Below are 23,349 nucleotides of genomic sequence, written 5' to 3'. Positions count from 1 at the left end.
CGAGTACCTGAACACTTATGTGGTTTCTCGAATGATGCATATTTCGCAGATCCTGCCCCTACCACTCACGCTCGGACGTCGACTTCAATCAGCACTAGGCTATTTCGTGATGATTGGGTCGCCCCTGAAGGTGCGATACGAAACGCTCACTCTCCCTACGGACAAGGGGGGACTCGGACTTACGAATCTTCACTGCCGAGCGACGGCGCTCCTTCTAGCCACGATGCACAAGCAATGGCGTAGCGGGGGTGATTCCCTTACATCCCGCCTGCTGGATCTCCTGGTTCCAGCGTCCCTCACACCTCCGGTGGCGGTGGGCAACATTACGCCACATTTTTCGCATGTATCAACATTTATCGTGGAACTTAGTTATATCAGAGACGAGCTTCCGCGCACGAGAACGCCAAGCGCGACGGATTTTTATGTTTGGCTGCTACGACGGATAAGTCGCAATGTCATTGAACTCAGACACCGCAGGTTGTATTAGCCGATGATTTGGAGACATGTGCAACAAAAATTCCTTCCTACCTTCGTTCGGGCACTGTGGATCTCTATCGCTGTGGCAAGTTCAACACCAACCGACGGCTCCATGCAATTGGACTAGTGGACACTCCACTATGCCCGAAATGTCACCAAGTGGATGACGACCATCACCGCTTAACTTGTATCGCGGTGGAGGACGTCTGGCTCCTAGGAAGACAGATGGTGGCTTGCTACCTCCGTGTGACCCCGCAACATATTACACCTGCTTCCTTCTTACATCCGGAGAGTGACTACTTTCTGGCGACTAAATCACAGTCGATCACCTGGATCAAAGGTTGGACGATCGCGTACCTCTATGGGGATGCTGCCAAGTCGCGACTTGACTTTTGGCATTTCTTGCAGCAAGCCCACAATGAGGTTCATAGATGGTCACACTATCGGAAAACCTTTGCCAACTACCTTCAGGCAGTCTTCCTTGACCCACTACGCAGTTGGGGTGTACCGGGTGCAGTCAGTGTGCACATCTGACAGCTGATGATGAACCTCACGCTTTTCTCACCACTCAATATGTAATGCACATACTATACGATGAAATGGTCTATATGTTCCTTTTAACAGAGTGGTTTTATTGAAAATAAATAAATAAAAACAACAGCCCTGTTCCTTTCAATTTGTGATTTGTTTTAAAATCTTTTGTTTTCTTTCTTTTTGGCAGAGGATGCAAAAAAAAAAAAAAAAAAAAAATGCTAGGTTTATATGCTTATGGTCTGGGTTCGATTCCAACATCTGCTGATGATTTTTGATAAGGAGAGACAGATTATGTTCTCTTCTGGCTACACCAAGTAAAGAAGGTATAATGGCATTGTGGTCTGAAATTCACGTTAAACATGATATTCCTTTTCTACTAAGTAGACGTTAGATTGAACCACAATCAAGTTAGGAGTCGTGTCACGTAGAAACTCCATCAGCAGTAACCTTTCTTATACTAGTTATTATTTCTAGTGACGAAACAAACGCAGTGTAGGGTCACAGGACACTTATTCCATCTTTTATTTGAGCTTCTGTATGTCGATAAAATTGGTTCTGATCTGGGAATCCAACTCAGATCGCCCTTAACGCGGAATTTGATCCCTTCGTGACAATACAGCTCGACTGCAATTTGTTGTTCGTTCAAAACTGCAGATTCATCAACATCTCCACATATTGCGCGTGAAAGGGTTCGAATCCTGGCCCGACACTAAAGCTTTCATTATGTATTATCAAGCTCTAGCATGAGAACACCTATCTGCTGGTGAGTAATAATTTTGGTTTTTAGTGTATTTTCATTCGTTGTCAACACTAACGGTATCTGACGTTTTTGAGTCCCAGTGAGACACAGAACGGTTTGCGAAATCATTGTAAATTCGAGGATGTTATTCCGAGCTCCTGGTGGAGAAAAATTCGGTAGCTGACGTCTCTTTGTGTGCAGTCAACAACGATATGTGTGGGGCTCGATTCCCAGTCAGCACTGAACTCTTCGTCATATTATTTCTAGTTCAAACATGCTCACATGTCGCTGCTGGTATAACAAACCCATTTTTAACGTTCGTTTTCTCTAGAATATAACAGCGATAGGTGCCAGGTTGGAGTCCTGGGAAAGAAAAAATTAATGTCTCGTCTCGTCATTTCAGTTAAAACATCTAGCTACTGCCGAGAAAATCCGTATCTCACAGTTGATCGTGCTTAGATGACAATCCAATTAGGTTCTGGCTTCGAATCCCTGTCCAACACAAAGCTTTACCTCACGGCATTTCAAGTAGGTTACTTGTGAAGAAGCAATATTTAACATCTCTCGTAGTTCGTTAACAAGGACAATAGATGCTGGGTAGGAATTCGCGTCCGTTAACAATGTTCACGTGATGTAATTTAAAGTTGATATTTGCTAACTGATACTGTCTAAAATCGAGGTATATCACTCTCTATATGCCTAGTCAGGAATGACTGTTAGTTTCTGTTAGTCACGAAGTCTTTGCATAGTCTGCATGACCTGGGTTTGAATCCATATGCAGAACGAGACGGTTCGTCGTGTCATTTGAAGTTTATACATATTCTCAACTAGCTGCTCGTGAATAAGTTAAATTTTTAATGTCATTTCGTGTTAAATAATAAGTACGATATGTTATTTAGAAGAGGAAATCATGAATACGACGAACTTACTACGTGTATTACCTATCTGACATAATAATGAGAGTGGTAAATTTCGTGTATGTCATTTATTGTAATAAATGTGAACTTAAAAGCCTGAAGAACCGTCTTATCTGTGATAAGATGTTCCCTGATATTTGTAGTACCTTAGTATTACTTTACATCTTGAGTTATTGCGATACAGAGCAGTGTTTTCTAGTGGTGACTTGTTGGAACCATTTTCAATAGTCAAACGACTGTACGAGGGGCGATTAGAGGACCTGCTAGACAGCTGCGTTATGTGGGTTGCATTCGAATCAGGCGCAATGCAATTCAGGTCGTTCGAATACTTTTGAGCACGACTGTACATTGTAGTGTTCTTACGAAATACAGAAAGTTCAGCTCAGTCGTGACAGTCAAACAAACCCAGCGCTCCTTTCCTTATAGCTGCCACAAATCTAGTAGGATATTATGCTCTTGGTTGTGAATGTAGTGAGACTGGGCTGTTCAGTTGTCCAAGGATAGTACTTCATTTTTCTGAGATAGCTTTTTGTTTTTCAGTTCGAGAAGTCTTCAATGGGATGTTGCTGTCCATAGCTCAGCAGAGAGGGTTAAAGGCTAGGGTTCTACTTTATCAGAAAAGATTAGAGACGTAAGTGAAGCTAGTGGAAGGAATGAGTAAGGTCTACTTTTAGAACAGGCGGAACGTTATGTGTAAATTGGAGGAGGAGAGAGGAAAAAAAGGAATGCGAAGGGAGAGAAGATCGCTGCTGTCAGGTGTATTACGCGGAATCAACAGCGACGAGTGAAGACGTGTACCGGACCAGGATTCGAAACCATGATCTCCGGCTGAATAGGTAGGTGCATTAACCACTGTGCCAACCTGGACACAGCGTTATCGCAACTGCACGGACTGTTTCGCCACGCCACACGGCCGATCCACAATCCCGTCTTCAGAGCTGATGTACAAACACATTCCACATTTTGTGGCAATCTCAGTGAGCGAATATGGAGGAAATGGATAGGGACTGCGGATAGGTGGCGCTCGATGGGAGTGTGGATCGGCCGTCAGGCGCGTCGAAATACTAGTCCGTGCAGTTGCGATAACGCTGTGTCCAGTTTGGCGCAGTAGTTAACGCACCTGCCTAGAACGCAGGAGATCCTGAGTTTGAATCCCGGTGCAACACACGTTTTCACTCGTTGCTGCTGATTCCGCGTAATGTCCCGCTGCTTCTGACAACAACGATCCCTTTCCTTTTTTCCCTGTCACCTTCAATTTACCCATAACGTATAAGAGCTGTGGATTCTCTGTGGTGTCCATTCATTTGGACATGTCCGAAAGAAGACAACACGTAGACATATAAATGGAACATTGTTTGAGGCAGTTAATGGATTGGTTAAGTGCGTGTGTCGGCCAAAGCGTAAATGGAACCGGCAAGGTAGAACACAATGCGAGGCAGGTACAATTAAGATTACAGATGTGTTTGATAGGTATCCTAATCCTCTGCAGGATTTTTTTTGAAGAATATTGAGTCTTTTTATGACAGTCTGATCACTGACGTACTTACATTTTTGTGTCTGATGGTAGACCCACAAAAAAAGTGTGAAGTCCTTGGAGTTAGTGATCAGTAGTTATAGGCATTAATTGTGACGAACGATGAAAGTGACGTCGCAGTTCATTAATGGTGTCATAGTGCAGGGTGATTTACTAGAGGAAGTACGTCAACTAGTGGTTACAGTTATGGTACTAGTACGTGCTGTGCAGAAATTTGTGTATTCACATTACGGCGGAGAACAGAATTCAGAACCACCGTAGGTTAAAGGAGAGTTATACCCATTATTTAGGGTACAGTGAACAACAGGTAGTCCGCCATGATACTGAAGACTCGGAACATGATGACAGAACTAGGTGTTTCCTGCGAAATGCTGCAGATGTTGAACAGTTAGAGCAGTTAATTCGTCACATTCAGGGGGTGAGGTACACTAGTGAATGACGAGAGGTTAATCGCCGTTTACTTTGACAGGAATGGACCAGAAGGCAGAAATGGCAACCAGAAAGAACTGAGACAAAGTGTTTCCAGTGTAGTAAAACGGGGCGTATCAATCGGTTTTGGACGCACTGGCGAGAGTTGACAGTTAAAGTAAGATGGGGAGCGGGGGCGGGGGAGTCGTGTGGCAAGTGGCTACTGAATAGCAGGAGTGGGACAGCCAGCCGTCGGTAGGCTTCCTTTTAATTGTTGTCAGATCAATAATGAACTGGTATGCGCGCTCCTATATTCTGGAAGTACCTAATTCTAAATGCATCAACAGAGTTGCAAGATCCCGCCAGCTCACACTGATGAAGGCTGGCGTCTTGTAGCTAACCACTCACGTATGTGGGTAATGGTAATGGTGGTTGTTAAACATCAGACGAGTTTTAGGTTGGTTCTTGATTACCAAGAGTTCAATAATAAGATCGTTTTACTTTCCGTCCCTGTCCAGGATCTTCACTTCGGAGACTCGGTTTGAGGTGACTGGCAGTCTTCCTATGCAGGCAATTTTTGAATGTGACATTATTAATAGTATAGGATAGCCTACCAAATGATCTGATGGTTATTTCGAACTGAACTTTTGTTCCGATAACCAGTTGCTCTTTTGTGGTCAAATTCAAATGGTTCAAATGTCTCTGTGCACTATGTGGCTTAACTTCTGAGGTCATCAGTCCCCTAGAACTTAGAACTAATTAAACCTAACTAACCTAAGGACATCACACACATCCATGTCCGAGACAGGATTCGAACCTGCGACCGTAGCGCTCGCTCGGCTCCAGACTGCAGCGCCTAGAGCCGCACGGCCACTTTTGTGGTCATCAGTGTGACAGGCGAGAGAGAGGAAGGCAGAGTAAGCGTCCAAGGTCACAATATCAATTGGAGTTTCTGTGATAGGGTAACAACTACAACATTTATTTGTCGAAGGTTAGGAGAAGATTAAGTGACTCTGTATTCCGTTTCCTGATGTATGAACGGAAAAGCTAGGGCTTATCCACCTGTTTACAAACAAAATGGAAGTGACCGATACTATACCCCTCAGGAAAAAGTTGAAACAGATGGTGGGTAAGGTAATCCAAGATGTACTTCGCCCATCATCATGCCCAAATTTTCCATATATTAAGACGGATATACGGCTGCTTTTTCATTACCAATAGTTCAACAAAACGAGCGTTTTAAGTTCTATTCTTCTCCCGGATCTTCACTCTCGTTTTACTTGTTTTAGAGGAGCTAGGATGTTCATACCTTTCATTTCAACCAGGCATATTATCAGATGCCACTAGATGAGACTTTTAGACGTCTAACAGGACGTAGTATTGACTGGAATCGCTCTAAGATTAACACCGTTCCTTTTGGACTGTCCACAAGGGCAGCAATATGCCTGTTTTCTAATAATGCGTTTGAGAGTCTTAAGTTTAATTCCATTTATCATTATTTGGATGGTGAAACTTTTTATAGTTGTTCAGCGGGGAACATTAGAGACATCTGTAGATAGCTAGGGCTGTCTGTGAATCTCGACAAGATTACATTTGCTTATTCATATATGCAACTCTTAGGTCATGTCGTATCTTCAGATGGACTGACTATCGACACCTAGGGGATAAAATCTACAGTGAGCTATCCTACTCCTGACGCTAGATCCTTACACCATTTCCAACAATATACGGCATGACAAGTGTTTGCAACAGTAGTTCTCTTTGTTTTGAAAACATTTAAACAGTACCTGCAACACATCGCCTTTGAATCAGGTACTTAGCAGCATTATAGGACGACACTGGCAAACAGGATGGATAGCCGCACGTATCCTAGCGCGACTTGAGCCATATGTTCGGCTTTCAGTACCAACAATGTGAAACCTGGGTTCCCAAGTCGATAAGTGGAGTTTCCCGCCCTCTTGAAAGGGGCACAGAAAAGTAACAGGAGCAAGATCCCAGATTAAAAGATATAATGGAGATGATAAATCAGCGAAAAGACAATCACCGGTATATAGTGAGGAAGGCTGTTCTACTCTGTGAACATCTTTATCACTGTAATGCTAAAAGGGTTTCTCTGGAAAAGGCAGTCGCCTGTGTGTTACAGTATTTCCACTTACCTCTACGGGCTCTCACCTTGGATTGCAAAGAAGTTGATAAAAGACGAGAGAACGGTCATGTGGCCGGGCTCTGACACACATATAAAGAAGTTTGTAAAAATCGATCAATTTTGCGCCCTAACTAAACCAGCTAAGTACACGAGACATCTGCCTTCTAAAATAGCAAAGAGACCCATGGAAAAAAGATTGAACTATTTACTGTGTGCCAGAAGAGAAAATCTATATATTTTCTGGGTTTTCCTCGTTGGTTCCAACCAAAGCAGGTACCACACAAGTAACAGTCGACGTATTGAGAGGGAATTCTTGCACATTTGGTCCCTGTAGGACACCAGTTTCTGATAAAGTTCTCCATTTACTGCTAAGGGATTCAAAAACTTGTTTTGCTATGGCAGTTAAATACACTACCCCATAATATCCAAACTCTTACTTTGCTGAAAGAATCAATCGTGCGAGTAGCCCTTACTGCAAACCATCACAATGATCAGAAAGGCTGGGCCGTACGCTTAATACGTTAGTCTACCCCTTTAATAGCACTAAACACGAGAGTCATCAGAATATCCCTGTCTGTTTGATGTTCTGCTTATGACCCAATTCTCGGGTGATTTATTTGTTGGGAACTGATGATTTGCTGCTAGAGAGGATTTCTTCTACGGCCGGGCCTGGTACAACGTACGAGTGTCGCGCCATAGGCGAGTGGTTACTTATAGTAAGATGATATTTGTGATAGGCTATAAGTTCTTATGGCTGGGTGTTGTGTGCTGTCCTTAGGTTAGTTAGGTTTAAGTAGTTCTAAGTTCTAGGGGACTTATGACCACAGCAGTTCAGTCCCATAGTGCTCAGAGCCATTTGAACCATTATAAGTTCTTACTGAGGATTTTAACGGGAATAAGCAGGGTTAGTGAGAAAGTTCGAAAGAAACTCGTGACTTGTATTCAGGAACCTTGCGTCATCCACACTTCCCTTACTACAGTCATCATTCAGCTCAAGTATGATGAGAGCGGCAGGCGACCTCAGGTCCCCAACGCCCAGGTAAAAACCTATGGAAAGTAACAATGCGTCACTAAAACTTGATTTTCGCGAGATGCTCGTGATAGTCTAAAGTATTCTGGAGGGTGAGATTTTGCCGAGTGTTCATCCGTCCGGCAAGTCAGTGTTTATGGCGTGTGGCACCGTTTCTGCAGTGAAGCTCTCGCGCGGCTACGTTCTGTTTGCCACGCGAGTGCCACGTGGTGAGCAGTCTCTGCAGCTTTTGGAGGACGGTGACATTGTCGTGGTCGCGAGTGACAAGGGTGGCTTTGTTCGATCAGAAGGTCTTACCAGTTCGGGTATCGCATAAGCGGTTGGGTTTCTGCGGCTGTAGAACGAAGTGGATAACTGGGTTCTATAGTGACTTCGCTGATGAATAGAGCGAACAGCGAAGTTGAGTCGTGGATGTTGCAATAGATTATTTATCATGTACTTCAGTTTTTTCTCAGTGTAGGTTGCTACTGTTCTTGTTACAATTGTGATCCGAATCCATGCTTTGTTTCCGTAATTTATACTTGTTCAGGCTCGGGTATCATGGCTAGTGGGCTAAATTTATGGATGTCGTGCTGAGGGTTCTCGACTGGGCAGTTCCTTTGGACAGCTGCTTACGTTAATTGCTCGCCGAGTGTGCCGGTACGTTACTGCTACAAGGTGGCGTATTCTTGTTCCGAACGATGGGGTTGCTAATGATGTTACAACTACGGGAATTTATGTTCTGCGAAAGCCTTTGGCCTACCCAGAGAACGATATAACTACGGACTAAACTAACTGTAGTTAGGTGCGTAATTCTCATCAAAGACGGGCGCCGCAGATACGTTTGCGTATTGCTGATGTCTTTGGTGTGGAGCACTTATCTACGCTAAGTTGTCTTAGCACTGGCAAGCAATTCCCACGTGGTCTGCAAACGGTTTGCTATGATGTCTACGATGGAGTCATTTGTAGGTCACTCCTTGCCTAGCGGCTTTACTTCAGTCCGCCCCAGTAGGCGACTTGCTTTTATCACTCCGTTTGATGAATGACGAATGATTTAAACTATTTTGTTTCAGTTTGAAGACTGGAGTCAGTATTACTTGTGTATGAGTGAATTTTTTTTATTAAAACTCCTGAAAGCAGGCCATTCTTCTGGCCGTTATTGTCGAGTGTGCCCTAACTTCGGTTTGTGTGTTCAGTGCTGGCTATTCTTAACGGCGTTTGAGGCTGTGTTTACGATTGTTGGTTTTGTTACACGTAATAATTTCTCGTTTCTTATCTAGGCTAAGAGCTGGTTCATTAGCTTTAGGCTACGCAGGTTAGTACCGGCTTAAATAAGTTATTATTAACACCAAAGCTAGTGTCCAGGGTTGAGCAGTACAAAATTACTGATAAGGCACGCTATCCGGTATAAGTAGTGCTTTCATGTCGTGGGTAAATCTTTTAAAATGTAGCTAATTATGCTAGTAGGCCAGACTGATAAACATAAAAGTCAAACCCTGGTGTCGTTTGAGTGGCTGGTATAACTGGCTTTCTGTTCATCTATGTAGTCATATGTGTGTTACATTTTGCGTTTAAGTTGTCTTCTATTATTAATACGGTTTGCCTCCAATTTCAAAGCCTACGAAATTTTAAATTATTAAAATTGTTTGAAATCTATGAAATAATGCCGTCAAGCGATAGAGTTCCTTTTTGAAGTTATCGAAACCTTCTGTTGACTTTCTTTTCTTCTTTTCCCTGCGGGAGCATTTTCTGTGATTGAGCGTTCTCTTAAGCCCTTTTTCCTGAACCATTTTTCTTTCGTTGAAGAATTTTTACTAATTTTTGGATTCATTCTGTGAATATGTCCACAAAAATCAGTTACTCTTTTTTTTCATTGTGGCTGAGAGGTTTTTGGTAGTCTGGCAAAGAGTTTCATTTCTGATGTGGATTAGTTCGTTTTTGTTGAATGTGAGGCAACAATTTTCTTTGGTCTCCAGCTATTCAACTGGGTGATGTTTGGTGACTGACTGTGTTTCGGCTGCATAAAAGGCTTCCGATTAGATTACTGTGTGGTAATGTCTTATTTTAGCGTACCAATAGAGAAAACTCTTCTTAGGTGTGATATTGGTGATTTGGAAGGTCAGAACAAGTTCACTGCTTCTAAATTCAGTTTCCTTTTTTCTTCACAGGGGTTCATACTAATCCATTCTCTACGATATGTGTAGTCTTTGATGATCTCTACTTTTTGGCCACCCACTTTAAAATCCTTCCGTAGCTTTTTTAAGTTTGTCATTAACTTTTTCTTTTTCGAAGGAGATTTAGAGACGTATTTCTTCTGCTTGCTTTCATAGCTCGAGTGCCTGTTCTTTGGCTTCTTTCCAGGTCTTGGCTAATGAACACATCTGCAGAGGCTAGACAATTGACTTTGATACATATAGATTCTACTATGGTTCTTCATGGACTTCATTTTAAAGTGATAATTTCTTTTTAGTCCAAAAATTGAGACTTAAATATGTCAGTCAGTTTGGAACTCTGCCGTTTCATAATTTTAGTAGTAAGTTGTTTTAAGCTGAAGAGAGAATGGTCGTCAAATAATCGAGTGTTTGTAAATCACAGTGTCCAAAAATGGTTCAAATGGCTCTGAGCACTATGGGACTTAACTTCTGGGTCATCACTCACCTAGAACTTAGAACTAATTAAACCTAACAAACCTAAGAACATCACACACATCCATACCCGAGGCAGGATTCGAACCTGAGGACGTAGTGGTCGCGCGGTTACAGACTGCAGCGCCGAGAACCGCTCGGCCACCCCGGCCGGCAAATCGCAGTGTCTTTAGCATATGACTTCAGCCTGCCTTCTGCAGCAAGCGCCAGAAAATGAAGTGTTGTAGGCGCTGCCAGTTAAGGGCCTGTGACTTACATTGATCTGTGTAGCAGAATACACTGCAGGTTCTGGTCGCAAGAGTCCGTTACTGCAGACTTTGTATAGTACGGACTCGCTGTCGGTGGTAGGAAGAAAATACGCTAGGATCTCTTCCTACTAAATTTGAGTAAAGGAACTAGAATCGAGTCAGTGAAGTATAACCAGCCCTCCACTCCTTAAAAGTATATAGTCCAAACCAGGCAACTAATATTGGATGCTAAAGGGACAGCTGAAGCTAGCAACCTGCAATTCCAGACGAATCGCTTGTAAGAAGGCTGAACTATACAAAGAATCGGAGAATAATCTGCATGGAACAAGAGAGTTACGAATTACATAATCACAGCGAGTTTTCGCTAACGAGCGGAGTGTGCGCCTATATGACTCTCCCTGGCAGATTATAAATATGTGCCAGATCAGGACACGGGTCATTTGACCTTCGTGGACAAATGTTAAAATCATCTATTACGAAATATCACAAAACAAAGAGCTTCTGCTGAAGCGTCCTCTCCGTTAATGAAAACCCGCGAAGAGAAGAATATATTCAAACACTTTTATAGGTGATATTTAATAAATTTCAAACTAAAAGTTGGTGGAGGATAGGCCTGATTATTACCCCTGTGTGAATCAGGAGAAGATGGAACACAGAATGCAGAAGAATTTTACCAGCAGCTTTAAACTTCTAAGATTTCACTGAAACAACGTCCTTTATCTAAGCACTGGACGATGGTCTACAAATATAAGCAAGTGGGCGAGATCTTCTCTTCAAGCTGCCGAGTAGGCTTCTGTCCGTTGTCGTCCGGTCCTTGGCGGATTGTACTCGGCCGGCAATTGGCCAATGCGAGGTCGATATCTTCCTCCTAAGCTGGTGGAACTTGGGCAAGTAGCGTCCATGGCATTGGCACCAGCTCGCATCTTTGTACTTGTGGTGCTTCTGCCCTGGCTGTATCTTGTTCGGACGATACAACAATAACCAATTGCACGTTTTAAATGACATTTTATATCCATCTACAACTATTTTACCACATGTATATGAAGTCATCAGTATGCTACTTTAATTGCAGGTAAATTATACAGTGAATATTTCAGAGTAAAGTAGTTCAGTAATTCAATAGAGCTCACACATAAATTTCTCCCGAGTAAGGGCTTGTCAGTGCTGCTGATACGAGTATAGAGCCCCTCGCTTTGTAGCAGCAGTGCTGTATTGCATAAAATGTTCTTTTTATAGACGATTGTTTCATAGTTTTGACATTGTAAACCAACATTGTGGTAGGAGACAGGTACAATATGTAAGCTGAAATTAAACTAATTCCTCTTTTATACAATACGAAGCCATCAAAGTGCTAATTATTCCTACTGAATAGGAAACAGATGCTTTGCAAGCCAGTGGAAATATTTTGCCGTGATTTTTCTACCTGATTCTCCACAGTAAACTTTTTCCAGGAATTTCTTCTCCATCACTAGGCTTTCTCTTCAGCCTCCGAAACTTTCATTATGCATTTGTCTAATGTTCTTATCTTTTGCTCTCTAGTCTTAAGCTATAAACTTACGGGTGACTTTCCGCACAGTGATCACATAAACACAACTGATATAAAGTTTACCACAGAGTAGGCGAAACTGGTACGAGGCATTACAAGAAAATTTAAACCAAACAGGAATTCTTGTTCCCTTTACACAACCATTTAATTAGTGATTTCAGGAATTGTTCCGTATGAGGGTACGCAATATACTTACCTATAACTAATAAATAATATAAATGACTATAAAAATGTTTCCATTCTTAAGGAAAGAGCTAACTGTATTTATAACTTACTTTAGTATTCAGTGTTTTGCTCCACGGTTCAAAATGTTAACAGAGTACGTTAAAACCGTACTCGTTATTCGACAACAGAGAAGCCTAAGGGGCCAGAGACTGACGAAGTAAAGCGGAAAGAGCACTGACCCTACAAAACTTTATACAGGAAAAGGAAAATTCGTAACATGTACACAAGTGGAGACATGGAACATGAAGTGCAGTCTGTGACCGAGAGACCAACATTTTATGCCGGTTATTGGTACCTTAGGAACATCAACTACGGTAAAAGCTTTCAAGACTTCAATTACATTTTAATAGAGTTCCAATTGCTCCCTCGGCGCCTTAATTGGAATGGCAGGGGCGAATGGCTCCGCTTGCTAATGAGCGCGATGTAGGTATCTGTGCAGATTTCAGCGTACCTACCCCCATTTGCAAAATAAATCAGCAACATGCCCCTAACATAATGGATATCAATGGAAAAAGTATTAATGTAAGGTATTATTTATTCACCGAGACAATCACGAACTAACGACAATCAATAGTTTCTGAATTTCTGTTGTCATCAACTATCTTCACTTCACTTTTCTACTTTCGTATATACTATCATACTACACACTACCACTGTTGCATGCAGAAAGACACCTAACCTCGAAAGTTAGCCAGTTCTTTGATTGTGATTTGATCAGTAAATTAAGAATTTATTAAAACGATAAAAAACAAATAGTAGCACGATGTTATTCGATGCCTTACAAATTTAAAGCTAGTTATGAAACGGAATTCTGTCTACAAACCTTAGGGTACTATGTGTAATTGACAATCTGAAATGCTACGATTTAAAATAAAGAGTATATAGACGGCTTTGTCGGGAAGAGGCCCTTATGAGAGAGGTTTGGCTGAGGTACTGAATAGGAAATGCAGATATACTACGCAAATGTTTAAGGAGTTTGAAGAAAAAAGAACAGATCTAAAGAGAAAATACAATGAAAACAGAAGAACGACGGAGAAATACAAATGGAAGACTGTAAAAATACCGCCGTTCTCTTTGATAACTGACTGCCTTCCAACAAGTGTCCTCAAAAAGCAGAAGGTACTTATTTTAAAACGAGCGAACTTCTACGCACTGCTACTTTCTCTGCCAAATGTCAGTAGCAAAAATGTTGTCCGACGTACAGTGTAGTGTATTTAGTTCCATACGGCGTTATTATTCACCCAGCGTAAAAGAAAGAAAACGCGCTCCTACGTTCTAGAAGCAGCCACAGGACAGAATGTCAGTGGCAGATACACGCAATACGCATACGGAATAAATATCAGAATGAATCCAGCGTTCATAGCTGAGTTATCTCATCAGAAACGTGAAGATATGCAAACTCTCACTTGTATTTTAATGTGAATGTTCAAATAAAAGGGCATCAGTAAGTAAGTGATGAATTCCAACAAAAGCAGCAGCCCCAGAGAAGGTATTTTGTTTCCTTTTGTATAGAATTCACAGCTTTTAAGTGCTGAAAAAAGACCTATGGTCGTTGTATGACTCTTTAACAAATAACATATCCGTTTCGGTCCTCAAAATACATTTCATCAGAGTGATTAAAGTGTTTGGTTTGTTCATATCCGTCTCTCCTTCCCCCTCTCCCTTACTCTCCCTCCCTACCTCTTCGCCATTGCATCTTCCTCTCTCTGTCTCTCTCTCTCTCTCTCTCTCTCTCTCTCTCTCTCTCTCTGTGTGTGTGTGTCTGTGTGTGTGTGTGTGTGTGTGTGCTTGCGTGCGTGCGTGCGTGCGTGCGGGGGCAGGGAGAGTTTGTGTGTGTAAATGTTTCGTTGTTTGCGTGCGAGTGTAGATTTATTTTTGTCTCTGAGGAAGGGGGATAAAAGGAAGAGAATTCTAATAGTACACTGTTGACGCCAATGAAGCGCTCTTTTGAGTCTCTGTGTCAGAAAAAGTACTCACGCAGTTTACAAGCTTACAACAATGAAGTTAAAATAGCCAAAACGAACTCTGTACCTGAAATGCTAAAAAACAAGGTAGTCATTACTAGAAGTAACATGGTCGTTATTCACGGAAACAAGGACACCTGGGAAACTAATGGCATTGGCCCGATCCATTCATTCTCATATCAATTCGAAATGAAACTGCACAGACTACGCTTCGGCTGCAGGCTGCGTCCAGTATTCATGAACCAAACATCGCCGTTGAGTGCCGGCAGCTGCACACTGCTTCTTTCAAAGTCAACAAAAGCGGGTGTGAATAAAATAACGCACAATTTTCCGGAGAACAAACTTGCAGTATTGCCCTTAGATGAAATGTTTGTCGTTGCTACAATCTGCGAGCGGTGAGAAACAATGAGGGCCTTCCGCGAGGCGATGATTAAAACAACACGCTCTTGCAGCGTGCTTCACATGGGGTCGTGCTCTGTCACATCATCAACGTTGTGATCCATACCAACCATATCTACAATAGTGGAAGTTTTTATCGTTTAGACTTAAGAGCATCCTACAGAAATGTTCAATTAATTAATAAATAACAGTAAGAAAATGTGCTGTTGATCTGTTCTAGATCGCTGAAACATAATATGATTTCCACTTTTGTTGGCCGCCCGCGGTGACCGATCGGCTCTAGGCGCTTCAGTCCGGAAACGCGCGACTGCTGCGGTCGCAGGTTCGAATCCTGCCACGGGCATGGATGTGTGTGATGTCTTTAGGTTAGTTAGGTTTGAGTAGTTCTAAGTTCTAGGGTACTGATGACCTCAGATGTTAAGTCCCATAGTGGTCAAAGCCATTTGAATCATCTGAGCCATCCACTTTTTTTGACTGCGATATCCGGGTTGACGCGCACAACATTTGACCAACATCTCTCTATAGGCGAGATACTAACACATGGCTACGCCTGTAGCGTTGGGACAGCATGTAATCCTCTCGAGGCTTTGTGGTAATGTATGATTTCTAAACTGCACATTACGCACCAGTGTGAAAAGCAAAGGGCTGTGTATCGTAAAGGGAGAGCACGTGGACTGTTGATGATGATCTGCACGGCGCATGGCGACGTTTTAGGACGCAGCAGCTGTTTATGAGCTGTCGTCCGATTTCACCCTTCACTACTCCTTTCCACCGTCAACATCGCAAGCACCGCAGTCCATTTCTTTTCACTTCTTGTTGTTTCGATTAACACTCCTAACGTTAGCAACTTCTTTTCTACCACTTCCTACCTTCATTTTCTATTCACCCTAACTGATAATTTCCACGTCGTCGCTGATCTGTGTAGTAGGCCTATTCGAGCGATCCTTTCCATCCTGTATCCTGTCATCTACACTTATCAGCAACAATTCGTTTCTTTATAGTGCTCAGCCGTTTTGTCTCATCGACAAGATTTAAAGATCGTGGAAGGGAAGCAATAGTCGAGATTGACGAGAGATAAGGTTCCAGCCAACCAAATGTTATTAGTTTTACATTAAGCGAGGTGTAAAGGAAACCTAACAGAAATTTGAAAATTAAATTAAAGTTCAAGGAAAAGAAACAAATCTTTCAGGTTTACCGATGGAAATGTAATTTTGGCATAGACGCACACAGGACGTGTTACTGCGGTTCACCAAAATAGATATTGCCTAGAACAGACATTATAAGGTGAAGATCAAGTTAAAGGATAATGAAAAGTAGGCAAACGAAATCAGGACAAACTGATGGAATTAGATTAGAAAATGAGACACTGCGAACAGTAAATGACTTTCATTATTTGGGCGTCAAGATAAATTACTGTAGTCGAAGTATTTTTCTATTAAATTTGTTGACGGAATGAGTTCTGTTTTGACAATTCACGGTATACATTAGTTTCAGTCCTACCCTGATATGACGTCACAGTAGGCAAAGTAGAGAGACTGGCTTTAGGAAGAGGAACAGTTTTAAAAACAGAAATTTGTGACACTGATACAAAATTATGTGTTGTGAGATGTCTACTGGATGTGCTGAAAACTGAATGGGTAGCGGAGTAATTCATAGAAAGGTATTGAGTCGAAGTCGGGATAATAGAAATTTATGGCATAACTGGAATAAAAGAAGACACCATGAGCCATGTAGTGGGACACCCTCTTCTAGCATTACTTTTCCTCAACAGTAGTAGTCGATATCAATAATATTTTCCGAAGTTTGGAAAAGTCAGTATTATCTCAGCTGTTTTGGTCAAAAATTTCATATAGTTTTATACACAGTGTGTTATACTTCAAGTTAAAATTTATGAAAAGCAATTTACTTTCCTTGTTAAAAACGATATGTACTAGCTAGGATTGTACAGTTAAAATTGTTTTTTAGGAACATTTGAAATTACGAATTAATTGGCACACTTAAAATTTCTGTTATTAATTAAGCAGCCGAGTGCTGTTTATTATGTTTGTTTTTTATTATGTTTGTTTCTGGACTCATTTATGGAATAAAAATCGAACTAGGTGAAGCGTCTTGAGACGCCGTGCTTAACCCGCAGGACAGGACAGATGGAATAATTGTGGAAAGGGACCAAAATAAGGGGCAGTCAGTTACACTCGAACATACAGTTTTATTATTTAATCAAACATTACAAGAGCCCAAAAAGTATCTTTAAACATACAGCTTTAATCTTTGAGACTTAATTACCAACTGAAAGCCACTTTAATTTAAAAACGGCTGAAGGCCAATAATATAATATAATTTAATATAATAAGAATATAAAAAGAACGCAAGCATAATCAGAAATTTAAAAGGCAAGCCTTATCTTAAATCAGTTCCTTAGTTGGGTTGAAATAAACAAGTTAAATTCCAGTCGGCTGAAGGACGAACACTTAAAACTCCAAGACATTAATTTTTTTAAATACCAAAGTAATTACGTGAAACAGTTCTACAATTCAGGCTGAAGCCCTTAAGAACAAACAACTGAAACTCAAACAGGCTGAAGGCCGAAGACCTAAAAATTCAATAGGTTAAAGTAAACAAGTTAAATTCAAAGCGACTTAAAAATTGAGATTTTTTTAAAATGCAAAGGGCTTACGTGAAACAGTATTTTAAACTAGGCTGAAGGCCTTAAGAGCAAAACAAGTCTAATTTAAAACACAAAACCGGCTAGAAGCCATACAGGTACCAACAACAAGAACAAATTTTTTAAAAAAAGTATGGCAGTACACACAAGGGCGCCCTGATGTTCGAGGGTCGGCCTGTAATTCAAATACTAGCGCTCGCTTAGGTGAGACTGGCAGTCGGGCCAACCATTCACGATCCAACGACAACCCAACCGAACGACAGTCAGCGGACCCACCGACCAGGGCATAACAGGGAGTTGAACGGAACAACGTAGAAGATATTGGCGCCCACAACCAATCATACACGGAGTTGTCAAACCACACACCGTGCTGGACAGCAACAACACGATGAAGAAACTTCACTGCCTCAAATTTACTTCAACGCCCAGGTCAGGTAACCGGAACGTTAACGGCCACAAGGCAGAAGATTCCGCTGGTGCACTTCAATTCAAATAACCAACTACAGTGAAACTCCACCGCAGGGTGGCTAGAATTTTCCAATTTGAAAACCACGTTGTTGCTCGCGGCAATATCCGAACAGCCAACAACGAACTCCAAACGACACAATGTGAACAGTCTTGACTTGCTGGTAGGTTAAATCAAAACCCAACTTTCGTGTCCTGGGTCGGTGAGCCATCGACATCGTAGCAATGGGAATAGCGCTACACTTTCCGACACCGCGTAGAGACTGCCAGCGGTCCGCGGCCTAGAATTCCTCACTGCTCCACGCCAACCGACAGCCTCCTCGCACACCACACAGCTGGAAATTATAAGTACCAGGTCAAAGATAGTCCAAGGTGCGAATATCGATATACACCGCTGCTGCCACCCGCGGAAGAAGAGCCTATCAGCATAAGCGCGATAACTGCGAGAGACTAAAGACAGAGTCGCAATGAAGGATTAATCTAGCGCATGGCATCTGCCAGGCACGGCTCACGTCTTTAATTAGTAATCAAAATGTCCTCGGTCTCGGGTTGGAATCCCGCCACTGCTTAAATTTTGATTAATAATCAGCACTGGCGGCCGAATACTTCCAGCATAAGAAGTCACCCTGGTTCTGCCAACGGCCTTGTCAAAGAGAGCGGAAGAGCGGACAGAGGTTCTGAGCACTTTCTTGTCCTAAAGACGGAAAAATCAGTAGTGATCAATGGCATGAGGAAGCAGAAGGCAATGGAAACCACCGCATTAAAGACATGTAACGTGTATCCACAGGACATGTGCCCTGTAATTGAAAAGATTGGCAAAATATTCCGGAATAGTCCCCCATTGGGATCTCCGGGAGGGGACCGGTAAGGGTGAGGTGACTATGAGAAAAAGATTGAATACCAACGAAAGGATAACGTTCTACAAATCGGGGCATCGAATGACAGAAGCTTGAACGTGGTAGGTAAACTAGAAAAACTAAAAAGGAAATGCAAAGGCACGATCTAGATATAGTGAAGTGAACTGGAAAGAAGACAAGCTTTTCTGGTCAGATGAGTATAGAGTAATATCAACAGCAGAAGAAAATAGTGTGACGGGAGTAGGATTCGTTATGAATAGGAAGGTAGGGCAGAGAGCGTGTTACTGTGTTCAGTGATAGGGTTGTTCTTATCAGAATCGACATCAAACGAACACCGATAACGATAGTTCAGGTATATATGCCGACGTCGCAAGCTGAAGATGAAAAGATAGAGAAAGTATATGAAGACATTCAAATGGCAATATAGTACCAAAAGGGAGACGAAAATCTGGTAGTCATGGGAGACTGGAATGCAGTTGTAGAGTAAGGAGTAGAAGAAAAGATTACAAAAGAATATGGGCTCGGAACAAGGAATGAGAGAGGGGAAATACTAAGCGAGTTCTGCAACAAGTTTCAGCAAGCAATAGCAAATACTCTGTTCAAGAATCACAAGATGAGAAAGTGTACCTGCAAAAGGCCAGGTGATACGGGAAGATTTCAGTTAGATTACATGATGGTCAGACAATTCCGAACCAGATACTGGATTGCAAGACGTGCCCAGGAGCAGATATAGACTCATATCACATTATAGTAGTGATGAAGAGTAGGCTGAAGTTTAAGACATTAGTGAGGAAGAATCAATACGCAAAGAACTGAGCTACATAAGTACTAACGAACGATGAGATACGCTTGAAGTTCTCTAAGGCTATAGACACAGCAATAAGGAATAGCTCGGTTGGCAGTACAGTCGAAAAGGAATGGACATCTGTAAATAACAACCACAGAAGGTGGAAAGAAAAACGTAGGTACAAAGAAGGTAACTGCGGAGAAACCATGGGTAAGATAAGAAATACTTTATTTGATAGATGAAAGGAGGACGTACAAAAATGTTTAAGAAAACTCAGGAATACAGAAATACAAGTCGTTGAGGAATGAAATAAATAGGAAGCCCAGGAAAGCTAAGACGAAGTCGCTGCACGAAAAATGTGAAGAAACAGAAAAAGAAATGATTGTCGGAAGTACAGACTCAGCATATAGGGAAGTCGAAAGAACCTTTGTTCACACTGAAAGCAAGGCTGGTAACATTAAGAGTGCAACGGGATATTCACTGCTAAATGCAGAGGAGAGAGCGGATAGGTGGAAAGAATACACTGAAAGCCTCTATGAAGAGGAAGCTTTGTAAGATGTGATAGAAGAGGAAGCAGGAGTCGATTTAGATGAGATCGGGGATCCAGTGTTAGAAACAGAATTTAAAAGATGTTTGGAGGACTTAAGATCAAATAATTCAGAAGGGGTAGATAACATTTCCTCAGAATTTCTAAAATCATTTGCGGAAGTGGCAAAAAAACGACTATTCACATTGGTGTGTAGAATATATGAGTCTGGCGACTTTCCATCTGACTTTCGGAAAATATCATCCACACAGTGCGAGAATTATTCACAAACTGCTTAACAGCTCAAGCATCCAAGTTTCTGACAAGAATAATATACAGAATAATGGTAAGGAAAACTGAGGATGTACTAGATGACGATTAGTTTGGCTTAAGGTAATGTAAAGGCACGAGAGAGGCAATTCTGACGTTGCGGTTGTTAATAGAAGCAAGACTAAAGAAAAATGAAGACACTTTCATAGGATTTGTCGACCTGGAAAAAGCATTCGACAATGTAGACTGGTGCAAGATGTTCGCAATTCTGAGAAAAATATTGATGAACTATAAGGAGAAACGGGTAATATACAATATGTACAAGAGCCGAGAGGGAATAATAAGACTGGACGACCAAGAATGAAAGGCTCGGATTAAAAAAGTTGTGAGACTGGGATGTAGTCTTCCCCGACCCCCTCCTGCCCCCCCCCCCCCCACCCATCTAGTTCAATCTGTACATGCAAGAAGCAATGACGGAAATCAAAGAAAGGTTCAAGGCTGGAACTTAAATTCAAGATGAAAGGATAACAATGCTATGATTCGCTGATGATGATAGTGCTATCCTGGGTGAAAGTGTAGGAGAATTACATGATCTGTTGAACGGAATGAACAATCTAATGAGTACAGAGAAAATCGAAGAAAGACGAAAGTAATAAGTGGCAGAAATGAGAACAGCGAGAAACTTAACATCTGGATTGATGGTCACGAAGTAGATGAAGTTAGGGAATTCAACTACCTAGGCAGTAAAATAACCAATGATGGACTGATCAAGGACGACATCAAAAGCCGACTAGCAGTGGAAAGAAGCGCATCCCTGACCAAGAGAAGTCTACTAGTATTAAACAAATGCCTTAATTTGAGGAAGAAATTTCTGAGAATGTATGTCTGGAGTACACCACTGTATGGTAGTAAAACATGGGCTGTGGGAAAATCGGAACAGAATAGAATCGAAGCATTTCAGATGTGGCGCAATGGACGTATGTTGAAAATTAGGTGGCGTGAGAAGGTAAGGAAGAACGAGGTTCTGCACAGAATTAAAGAAAATAGGAATATGTGATAACACTGATAAGGAGAAGGGGCAGGATGATAGGACATCTGTTAAGGCATAAGGGAATGATTTCGATGGTACTAGAGGGGGCTGTAGAGGGCAAAAGCTGTAGAGAAAGACAGATATTGGAATACATCCAGAAAATAATTGATGACGTAGGTTGCAACTCCTAGTCTAATAGGCTGAGAAGAAGAGTTTGGCACAGGAGAGGAATTCTTGGTGGAACGCATTAAATCAGTCAGAAGAGTGATGACCTCAAAAATGGGCAAACAACATAATTTCGACAACAACAAAGGAGGAGGGTGTAGATTATAGCCACGAAAAAATAGTTCGGTAACAGAGTGAACTGTGGACAGTAACAACTGTAGATCAAAGCCGTTTCGAATGAATGCCCAGCGGTTGGACAAATATTTGGAAACACCACAGGAAGTGCGTGCTTGAATATAAATGCAGATGCTACCCAGCGTACACGTGGCACTGTTTTATTTTCCCACGAACGTCACCTGTGCAGTGTTAGCAATATGTGGGAAGTGTCAGTCGTGGTCAGCACAGTTATCTGCGTACCTGTGAGTGCGTTATGTCGCAGCTAAGTGAATTCGAACCTGGATGTTTCCGTAACCAAGGCAGCCGAACAGGAAATATACCGCAGATCTATACTGCTTACAGTGAAATCCGAAAAACATCATCGACTGAATCAAACGCGGACGAAAGCGTGTGTCCTATGACTGTGACTGAATGTCACTGAAGAGGATTGTGACAAAAGTAACAGGACGACAGCTGTTAAGTCAGTCCATAACTGAATGTCGCGCTCGCAAACCCTGTCAGCGCCAAAACAACAAGCACGGACCTCCAGAAACAGGAAACCGCAGGGCGAGCTGGAACTCTACAACCACTCATCAATGACGCTAATGCTCTTAGCAGAAAAACGTGGTGTCGAATTTATAAAAGTTGGACTATGAAACAATGAAAAAAAGTCGAGGAGTCGGAGAATATTTTTTCACACCAACTTCTGACAGAGTTTACGAGCCGAAATTGAAGTATGGTGGCAGTTAGAGACGATACGGGCAGCCACATCGTGCTATTCCATGAGCCACATTGTTACTCTACAAGGTTGTATTACCGCTGAAGTTTGTGTGGCCATTTTTCTGATGAGGTCCATATCATGGCACAATGTTTGTTTCCCTTTGGTGATGCTGTATTTCGACATGACAGGACCCATGTTTACACAGCTTGCATCGTCCAGGACTGGTTTTGCGAGCGCGATGGTGAATTGTCGCATCTCTTCTGGCCACACCAATTATCATATCACAAAACTATGGACCTTTGTGGTGTACTTTGGAGAGAAGTGTGTGTAATCGCTCTTCACTTCCATCTTCATTACCTCATCCTTCCACTATTTTTCAGGAAGAATGTTATCAGAGTCCCTTTGAATCCATAAAGGAACTGTATTTATCCATTCCGAGACGATTGAAACCTGTTTTGAATGCCAATGGATTTCCTGCATAGTATTATGCCTGATAAGGCGTTGTTTTGTTGGTATTTCCGTATTTTCGTCCACCTTCTGTACGCTAAATTAGTCAAACAGAAAAAGATTCCATACGATAGACTACCTTGTAGAGTTGCATTACACAAAACTCTAGACAGAAGACAACAACAATAACAAATACATGAAATCAGTATTAATAACAATAGAAATACGTATTTTGTGACGTCACGATTTCATAGGCTACCTACCAACCTAGATGGAGCTCACTGAAAACAACTCCGTACGACTTAAGTCATTTGCATCTGTTGATAACACTGCACTTGAAAATGACTGATGTGAGTTTTCTGAGAGTTCCGATCACCTACTACAAGTTTAGGAATAACGTTGTTGTGTTCCTGATGAGGAGACTACTCAGACTGGCCAAGTTGTTAACACGTTCACGACTTTATTGAGTTTA

The sequence above is a fragment of the Schistocerca serialis genome, chromosome 2 (assembly GCF_023864345.2).
Source record: "Schistocerca serialis cubense isolate TAMUIC-IGC-003099 chromosome 2, iqSchSeri2.2, whole genome shotgun sequence".
Taxonomy (NCBI): domain Eukaryota; kingdom Metazoa; phylum Arthropoda; class Insecta; order Orthoptera; family Acrididae; genus Schistocerca; species Schistocerca serialis.
This window is presented reverse-complemented; position numbering follows the sequence as displayed.